The sequence below is a fragment of the Hyla sarda genome, chromosome 4 (assembly GCF_029499605.1).
Source record: "Hyla sarda isolate aHylSar1 chromosome 4, aHylSar1.hap1, whole genome shotgun sequence".
NCBI lineage: Eukaryota > Metazoa > Chordata > Amphibia > Anura > Hylidae > Hyla > Hyla sarda.
Genome location: NC_079192.1, coordinates 35887118 through 35897956, shown reverse-complemented (window position 1 = coordinate 35897956; position 10839 = coordinate 35887118).

The following is a 10839-nucleotide window of genomic DNA, read 5'->3' as shown; positions in this document are numbered from 1 at the left end:
TTTTTTTTCCGTTTCACCGTAGATTTTTGGGCAAAATTACTGACGTCATTACAAAGTAGAATTGGTGGGCGCAAAAAATAAGCAATCATATGGATTTTTAGGTGCAAAATTGAAAGAGTTATGATTTTTTAAAGGCAAGGAGCAAAAAACGAAAATGCAAAAACGGAAAAAACCCGGTCCTTAAGGGGGTTAAAATTTTACTTTTATTAATTAATGACCTAAAATGTATATTAGTGACAAAAATTGTCGCTGCCTCCCCGCCTCTCCCATAGAGATGTATAGAGGAGGGCTGCCGGCCGCAACGTCATGCAGTGGCTGGCACGCCCCCTGCATGGGAGAGCCGCGGTACCGTACAGGAGATCGCCGGGGGGCCCCAGCGTTCGGACCCCCCACGATCAAACTCTTATCCCCTATCTTGAGTATAGGGGATAAGTGTTTGTAACGCTGCAGATGTCCTTTAAGTTCTCCTGCAAAATGTCTTGATACATTTGGGAATTCATTTTTCCTTCTATGATAGCAATCCATCCAAGCCCTGATGCAGCAAAGCAGCCCCAAACCATGATGCCCCCACCACCATACTTCACAGTTGGGATGAGGTTTTGATGTTGGTGTGCTGTGCCTCTTTTCCTCCACACATAGTGTTGTGTGTTTCTTCCAAACAACTCAATTTTGGTTTCATCTGTCCACAGAATATTTTGTCAGTACTGCTGTGGAACATGCAGGTGCTCTTGTGCAAACTATAAATGTGCAGCAATGTTTTTTTTTTTTTGGACCGCAGTGGCTTCCTCCCATGAAATCCATTCTTGTTTAGTGTTTTACGTATCATAGATTCGCTAACAGGGATATTAGCACATGCCAGAGACTTCTGTAAGTCTTTAGCAGACACTCTAGGATTCTTCTTCACCTCATTGAGCAGTCTGTGCTGTGCTCTTGCAGTCATCTTTACAGGGACAGTCAATCCTAGGGAGAGTAGCAAAACTCTTTCCAGCTTTATGCAAGTCAACAATTCTTAATTGTAGGTCTCGTAGGTGAGCTCTTTTGTGCGGGCATCATCCACATCAGGCAATGCTTCCTGTGAAAAGCAAACCCAGAACTGGTGGGTGTTTTTTTTTTATAGGGCAGCTGTAACCAACACCTCCAATCTCATCTCATTGATTAGACTCCAGATGAATGACACCTCACTCCAATTAGCTCTTGGGGATGTCATTAGTCTAGGGTTCACATACTTTTTTCACCTGCACTGTGAATGTTTACATGGTGTGTTTAATACAAACATGGTAAGATATAATTATTTGTGTGTTATTAGTTTAAGCAGACTGTGATTGTCTATTGTTGTAACTTTGATGAAGATCAGATCACATTTTATGACCAATTTGTGCAGAAATCCATATAATTCCAAAGTGAAACAGAGATATTTTTTCGTGCCTATGGCAATTTACATAAGAGGTATCCTGACTAGGTCAGGAGAAGCGTATCTACTACCTCACTGCCATGACAGCTACCAGCCAGGTACAGAGAATAGTTATAGCACCTTGTATAAAGTTATCAGTCTTATGTACAGTCAAATTTAGTCAGTCTAGCATAGATTATATGTATAGAAATGATAGCACGGCACTCACCCTTTTCCAGTTTTATTTTCGATCACAGTGCGGTACATACAAAGATCACGCCAGTACAGTGGGAGTGGGGGAGAGACAGGAAAGTGGGCTCAGCGGAGCCCGTGCAGCAACGTTTCGTGGTAAAAACCGCTTGGTCATGCCTTACAGACCTATGCACACTGCCAGGTAATATCCTCTTACCCGGCAGGGTCAGAACTGCACCGGGGTGATTGGCACCCGATTGACCAATAGGAAGATAGTGATACGCTCCTGCTGTCTTGTGCAATCGCGAATCGGGGAAAGCTCAGAGTCACAATGGGCTCCGTTTGTGTCCCTCCAGCAGTTCGCTCGCAAATTGGTGTGCTGCTTGGTATAAGTGCACAAAGAGAACAGAAATGATATGAGCGCTTCCGATGTTGCCGTCGCTATAGCATACAGGTAAAAAGATGCCAACAAGGCATTAGTATGTATCCCTGTATCCGTAGCTATATTCGCTCTGTGGACCGGGGGACGGCAGTCGGAATTAACAGGGCAGGAGCCTTGCATAATGTAACATAATAGGAACATTAAACACATTAGTAAGTATGTAATTACTGTGCGACTTTTGATGGCTTGTTCCTGTCCTGCAAAACATAAAGAGGGTGGGGAAAGACAAGGGAGGCATAGACATATGTGAATAGCTTTAAAGTCCTTTACTTGTGATAGTTCGGATCATCAGACGTCTGTCCCATGACATAAAACTCTGTCCGTGCATGTATGTACCGCACCGTGATCGAAAATAAAACTGGAAAAGGGTGAGTGCCGTGCTATCATTTCTATACACTAGTATCCTATATCTCTGGCTAAGCGCTGAGCACCACACACAGTAACAGTACAGGATTCCTGATTATATGCTATCAGCCTGCAATACCCAGTGCCGAACACTATCCTCATTGCAGTTCATCAGTTTTTCTAACGAATTGTTCAGAGCACGGGTGTAACGGCAGGGGCTCTAGATGGACCCCCATCGAAGCAATACAACAGGATTGGAAGAATGCACGTTATCGGCAGGGAGAGAAGGCGCCGAGGATTTTTTTGACATCTGTAACCAAAGGAATGAAATCCAACTATCAAGCACAAAGAGTTTGGAACTAAAGATACAAAGGCTGGCAGAACTGAATTAATGCTTTTTTGGGACAATTAAATCCTCGAAATCATATGTAAATAATAACAGAGTCCCTAGAGGACTAAGGATCTATAAGGAACCGTCCCAATTCCATGACGATCAAAGCTTCAAAGATGAATGGGATCGTCTGCATTTAGAGCATTCTATGAATATCCTGAAATTGGTTCTAACCAAGAATGAAAAAGAATATGAGAGAGTCCCAATCAATCTATGTCAGAATAAAACGGAATTAAGGAAGAGATTGGACTCAGCAGCCCGCAGAAGCATTTTTTCTGAAATTAGAAAATCGTCTCATAATACAACAAACTGAAATTAATAACACAAAGAGGGACAAGTTTATACGGGACCGCCTGGATTTCGAAAAACAATAGGATTTTCTCATGGAAGACACATCCCAGACCTAACAGACGACCACAAAATAAAAGGACCCAAAAGAAAAAAAACAGTAAAGATTACTGGACAACAGAATCAGATTCCAGCTCATCCGAAGAGAAAAGTGCACAAGCAGAAGGACAAAAAACGGACAAGAAGGAGAATAAAAACAGGAACACAACTGCCTCTACCAACCCTGGAAAAAAGTATAACACCAGACAACAGGAAACTAAACAAAAAGATAGCACGGCCTCCCCTTTAGAAAGAGGATCCGAAGAGGAGGACGACACAGAAGCACAGATAAAACAAGGTGCAAAGAGGAAAAAAGGGACATGGCAACTGCACAAACAAAAAACAACATAGTGGTTAATTTATCTGGAGTTCCATTAAATGAGGACTGCATTTCAGTCCTAGAAAAAGGACTGAATTACTGCATATCAGAAAATTTTGATTGGACAGATTTTGAAATAGATCTATACAAAGGTATCCGGAATTGAATTTAACAAAGTTTTTTGCCAACAAACCCAGTACAGAGGAAGAGAGGAAGGAAGGTGAAATCTCCGCTATATTGGGCAGACTGGGTTTTAGTGGCCACTTTGCCTCGACACCACAAGAAACTTCAGATTTGAAGCTACTTTTAGGCCTCACTGATCCACAAATTGATATAGAAGATGATACCCAACAGGAAATACCAGAGTTTAAAGGAGGGAACAAATCCACCTTTTCCCCACAGATTCAACCAGGAGGCAGCCTGGACGCATTTGCTACTGCAGTCATGAGGGATATTAAAGCACTCATATACCCTAAATTACGGCTAACCTGACCCAAAAAGAGAAGAAAGCTCTTGCTTGGCTGAAGAACCGCCCCGATATTGTCATAAAGAAAGCCGACAAGGGGAATAATACTGTCATCCTGTCTAAAGAACAATATGAAAAAGAGGCATACAGACAATTAGGCGACACTCGTACGTACTTAAAGGTGAAGGAGGATCCGAGCCAGAAAGTCCTTGGCAATCTGCAAACATTCCTGAGAAAACAGGTGGAAAGAGGGAAACTGTCAAAGAAAACAGCGGATAAATTATTCCCAATAAATGTTTCTAGACCACAATGGTACTATTTACCAAAAATTCATAAAGACAGTGTTAATCCACCAGGACGCCCAATCACATCAGGAAACGGCTGGGTAACAGAATATCTGTCACAATATGTGGATTGGATCCTGAGACCACTTCAGTCGCCTGCTCTCCAGGACTGGGCACTGAGGAAGGCTGTGTTTAAGAGGGGGAATTTGTGGTGGCCCAGTACAGGTGTTGCACCCCTGTACCCTTGCTGCCCTGTCAGACAGCCTTCCTACAGTGTCCCCTGGGCCCCCACTGCACCTGTTCCCCTTGCATATTCATTTGTATGTGTGTTATCTCCTGTAATATACCTGTAATGTGTTATAGGTTTAAGAATAGTTGACATGTGATTAACCTGATGTCATGTGATTGTAACCCAGTGAGTTGTCAGTGACCATGTGACCTGAGGGTGACCTATGGGACCCCTCTTAGTCTTCCCCATATAAGCCCTGGGAGGAGCTAATTCTCTCTTTTTGCTCTAAGTTTTTGCTGAGGAACAGTGAGGTCACGTCCTAGGTGTGTGTCTGGAGTCCAGAGGACATAGAAACATAGGGGGAGATTTATCAAAGGATTTAGACTGGTTTTTCCTGTCTAAATTTGTCGCACAGAAAGTCGCAGTCTAAATATGTGCGACTTTTCTGCGGCTTTTGGTGTAGAGGATTTTTAGAACATGATGCATGCAAGTCTATTTTAGACGGAAATGCATTGGTGCTGAATTTATCAAGTGCGACTTTTGTGCGACAAGTCGCATCTGCCCAAAATACACTGAAATGTCAGACCATGTTGGAGCAGGTCTAAATGCAGTTTAAGCTGTAGACCCTGAAGTCTGAGCACAGAATTTATCAAGGGCTGTGAGACCTTTGATAAATTAGGAGAACAATAGACAGGAGACTACCACATACGCTGGTCTGTAAGCATACCCAGAATACACTAGATTAGGAAATGTCCCCCATAGAGTGTGTCGGCAGATAACAACCATTTGGCCCATCTAGTCTGCTCAATTATCTGAATCCTATCAATAGTCCCTGGCCCTATCTTATATGAAGGCCTTATGCCTATCCCATGCATGCTTAACCCCTTAAGGACTGAACCCTTATTCACCTTAAGGGCACAGCCCTTTTTTGCAATTCTGACCACTATCACTTTATGCATTAATAACTCTGGAATGCTTTTACCTGTTATTCTGATACTGTTTTTCATGACATATTCTACTTTAACACATTGGTAAATTTTCGTCGTTACTTGCATCCTTTCTTGGTGAAAAATCCCCAAATGTCGTGAAAATTTAGAAAATTTTGAATTTTTCTGACTTTGAAACTCTCTGCTTGTACGGAAAATGGATATTCCAAAATATATATATATGGATTCACATATACAATATGTCTACTTTATGTTTGCATCATAACATTTACATGTTTTTACTTTTGGAAGACATCAGAGGGCTTCAAAGTTCAGCAGCAATTTTCCAATTTTTCACAAAATTTTCAAAATCGGAATTTTTCAGGGACCAGTTCAGTTTTGAAGTGGATTTGAGGGGTCTTCATATTAGAAATACCCCATAAATGACCCAATTATAAAAACTGCACCCCCCAAAGTATTCAAAATGATATTCAGAAAGTGTGTTAACCCTTTAGGTGTTTCCCAGGAATAGCAGAAAAATGAAGGAGAAAATTCAAAATCTTCATTTTTTACACTCTCATGTTCTTGTAGACCCAGTTTTAGAAATTTTACAAGGGGTAAAAGGAGAAAAAGCCCCCCAAAATTTCTAACCCAATTTCTCTCGAGTAAGGAAATACCTCACAGGTGGATTTCAAGTGCTCTGTGGGTGCACTACAAGGCTCGGAAGGGAAGGAGCGACAATGGGATTTTAGAGAGTATGTTTTTCTGAAATGTTGTTTTTTTTTTTTTTTGGGGGGGGGGGGGGGGGCATGTCACATTTAGGAAGCCCATATGGTGCCAGAACAGGCAAAAAAACAAAAACAAAAAAAAAAAACCCAACATGGCATACTATTTTGGAAACTACACTCGTCAAGGCACGTAACAAGGGGTCCAGTGAGCCTTAACACACCACAGGTGTTTGACGACTTTTCGGTAATGTCGGATATGGAAATAAAAAATTTTTTCACAAAAATGCTGGTTTTCCCCCAAATTTTAAATTTTTGCAAGGGCTTATAGGAGAAAATGCCACCCAAAATTTGCAACCCCATCTCTTATGAGTATGGAAATACCCCATGTTTGGACGTCAAGTGCTCTGCTGGCGAACTACAATGCTCAGAAGAGGAGGAGTCACATTTGGCTTTTGGAAAGCAAATTTTGCTGAAATAGTTTTTTTTTTGGGGGGTGGCGGGCAATGTCACATTTAGGAAGCCCAGAACAGCAAAAAAAAAAAACACATGGCAAAATATTTTGGAAACTACACCCCTCAAGGAACGTAACAAGGGGTACAGTGCACCTTAACACCCCACAGGTGTTTGACAAATTTCAGCTAAAGTTGGACAGGAAAATGAAAAATTAGATTTTTTTCACTAAAATGCAGATGTTACCCTAAATTTTTCATTTTCACAAGGGGTAATTGGAGAAAAAGCCTCCCAAAATGTGTAACCCCATTTCTTCTGAGTATGGAAATACCCCATATGTGGATGTAAAGTGCTCTGCGGGTGAACTACAATGCTCAGAAGAGAAGGAGCCTTTGATGAGAGAATTTGGTTGGAATAGAAGTTGGGGGCCATGTGCGTTTACAAAGCCCCCCCGTGGTGCCAGAACAGTGGACCCCCCACATGTGACCCCATTTTGGAAACTGCACCCCTTACAGAATTTAATAAGGGGTGCAGTGAAGGTTTACACCCCACTGGCGTTTGACAGATCTTTGGAACAGTGGGCTGTGCAAATAAAAAATTACATTTTTCATTTTCACGAACCACTGTTCCAAAAATCTGTCAGACACCTGTGGGGCGTAAATGCTCACTGTACCCCTAATTACATTAAGTGAGGGTGCAGTTTCCAAAATGGGGTCACATGTGGGAGGGGTCCACTGTTCTGGCACGATGGGGACTTTGAATACACACATGGCCTTCAATTTCGGACACATTCTGGACACATATTTTCTTTCTGGGGTTACAAATTATAAGGGGCTTTTTTCCTATTCTCCCTTGTGAAAATGAAAAATGTAGGGTAACACCAGCATTTTAGTGAATCTGCCACAAAAATACCCCACGGCAGTGTTTCCCAAACAGGGTGTTTCCAGCTGTTACAAAACTCCCAGCATGCCTGGACAGTCAGTGGCTGTCCAGCAATACTGGGAGTTGTTGTTTTTCAACAGCTGGAGGCTCTGTTTTGGGAACAGTGCTGTACAAGACGTTTTTTTTTTTATTGGGGGGGGGGGACTGTGTAGAGGTATGTGTAGATGTAGTGTTTTACTTTTTATTTTGTGTAGGTGAAGTGTAGTGTAGTGTTTTTAGGATACATTCACACAGTTGGGTTTACAGTGAGTTTGAGCTGGGAGTTTGAGCTGCGGCTGAAAATTTGCCGCATCTCAAACTTGCAGCAGAAAACTTGCTGTAAACCCACCCGTGTGAATGTACCCTGTACATTCATATGGGGGCGGCAAACCTCCAGCTGTTGCAAAACTACAACTCCCAGCATGCACTGACAGACCATACATGCTGGGAGTTGTAGTTATGTAACAGCTGGAGGCACATTGGTTGCGAAACACTGAGCATTTTTTACTTGACTCAGTGTTTCGCAATCAGAGTGCCTCCAGCTGTTGCAAAACTACAACTCCCAGCATGTACAGTCTCTCAGTGCATGCTGGGAGTTGTAGTTATGCAACCACTGGAGGCACACTGGTTGCGAAACACTGAGTTAGGTAACAAACTCGGTTTCACAACCAATGTGTCTCCAGCTGTTGCAAAACTGCAACAATCAGCAACCATTGACAGTCGAAGGGCATGCAGAGAGTTGTAGTTTTGCAACAGCTGGAGGCACACTGCTACAAATCCCAGCATGCCCTTTGGTAGTCTGTGCATGCTGGACGTTGTAGTTATGCAGCAGCTGAATGCACACTTTTTTCATAGAAAAAATGTGCCTCCAGCTGTTACATAACTACAACCCCCAACATGCACAGACTACCAAAGGGCATGTTGGGAGTTGTAGTTGGAATTCCAGCTGTTGCAAAACTATAACTCCCAGCATGCCCTTTGGCTTTGCGTGCTGGGAGTTGTTGCTAAGCAACAGTAGGAGGTGAACAGGACTCACCTCATGCTGTATCCTGCCGCCGCTGTATCCTGCCACCAGGACCGATTCTGCTGCCCCTGTCGCCGCCACCGATCCTGAGGTGACCCCTGCCGGACCAGGGCAAGGTAGGAGCCCCCCGCCGCCACCGATCTCCGCTCAGATCGCCGTCCCGATCGACGCCCAGCTGGTCCGTCATTAGTCGGTCGTTGCGACCGATCAATCACGTGATCGTGAGGCAGCACCCATGCCGCCTCACTCCTTCTGGGTAAGGGTGAATGGGGCTGTCTCGGACAGCTCCATTCACCCTTTTTTTCCGATTGAGACCCGATTGACCCGGAATAGCGACAAATCGCAGGTCTGAATTGACCGGCGATTTGCCGTGATCACTGACATGGGGGGGTCTTGGGACCCCCCTGGGCGATATGCTGGGATGGCTGCTGATAGATATCAGCAGTCATCCCGTTCCTATCACAGTGTCCAGAGACGTGGTGATCCAGGAAAGCTGCGCTGTGCGCTAAGTTCTACTTAGCAGCGCCGTACATTTACAGCGCTCGTCTTTAAGGGGTTAAACTCCTTCATTGTATTTGCAGCGACCACTTCTGCAGGAAGGCTATTCCATGCATCCACTACTCTCTCAGTAAAGTAATACTTCCTGATATTACTGCAGAAACCTTTGCCCCTCTAATATAACACTGTGTCCTCTTGTGGTAGCTTTTCTTCATTTACATCTCCTCTCCTCCTTTACCGTGTTGATTCCCTTTATGTATATAAAAGTCTCTATCATATCCCCTCTGTCTCTTCTTTCTTCTATACATGTTAAGGACCTTTAACCTTTCCTGGTAAGTTTTATCCTACTCTCTCTAGAGTATATATATCCTTCTGGAGATACGGCCTCCAGTACTGAGCACAATACTACAAGTGAGGTCTCACCAGTGTTCTGTTCAGCAGCATGAGCACTTCTCTCTTTCTACTGCTTATACCTCTCCCTATACATCCAAGCATTCTGCTCAGGTTTCCTGCTGCTCTAATACATTGTCTTCCTACCTCTAAGAGACCCACGCCAGCACCGTACTTCACAGGAACCCCACAAGTGCATCCTTTCATATCTCCACCCCAGAGATTGCACTTTATGTTTGGACCTGAGGAAGGCACTCTTTTTCTGCCGAAACGCGTCGTCCGTTGTGTCAAATAAAATAATAATTGTCCTGTGCTGGCTCAAGTCTCTCCATTTGTGACCATTTTTGTACAGTGCCTCTAAGAACGTTTATTTCCCCCCAATATCCACGATTTTCCTACCTTTACATCTTCTGAAATAATGACTCCTGAATCCCTTTCCTCAGATACTGGAGCTGGTGAGTTCTATCACCTTGCCCGACCCCATCTTGCATATTAACACGATCAAGGGCACAGTATATGGTGTATCTTGGGGGAAACTACAAGTACCATTCTTAGTGCAATCTTCCCTTTCACTGTGCCAGCCTGCAAAGTTTGAGGAGTTCCCGTGGAACCACTTAAGCCTTTAGGACCACTGAGACCCAAAATGTGACCAGCATGGGGACTATAAGACTTAGCCATCCCACAGGCCTTCTTACCACAGTTTCATCTGCACTCCCTCTGGGCTGCCTCACTGGTGCCATCTCTTTCTCAGGTAGGTGCTGCATACAGACCTGACCATCCACATGAGGTGAAACCCCTAGACTGCCTTCTTTTATTGCTCAATGGTCCAGTTCTCATGCTCATGTGCCCATTGCAGGTGCTTGTTGTGGTAGACAGGGGTCAACATGGGCACTCTGACTGCTCTGTGGTTACACTGCTCTATGGTGCGATGCCCTGTGTTCTTACACCTTGTAAGAGGGACACTAGTCAACCTGTCCTAGCAGGTGCCAGGTTCTGCAGGTTCTGAGAGGGGAAGGAGGAAGGCTAAGCCTAGACCATTAGCACCGAGAGGGCTGTTGAAGACACACATGCATAGTCACTTAAATAGTTACATGTGTGGTGTCCAGGGAACGTATTGCATCCAGTACCTAGTGCAGAGGTCCCCAAAGTCAGAGTAACTACGTTCAAGTAGGGTTCCTCAGGTGGGATAGCCCCTAGTCGCCTCTCCTTAAGTCTAACTTTAATATTGGTAAATGTATATATTTGATATTTATAGCTATATTCTATAGAAATGTATAGTACTTACCTTGTTCAGCGTCGCAGGACCTTTGGTCATGTGACCATGCTAGTAACCTCTATGGTATGTTGCAGGACCTTAGGAGGTCCTTTGGTCATGTGTTACCCACAAATCTCTGTAATGGTGAGGTGATTGACATCCGTTTGGACCAATTAGCGTTAGTTCAGCCCCTGCCCATATA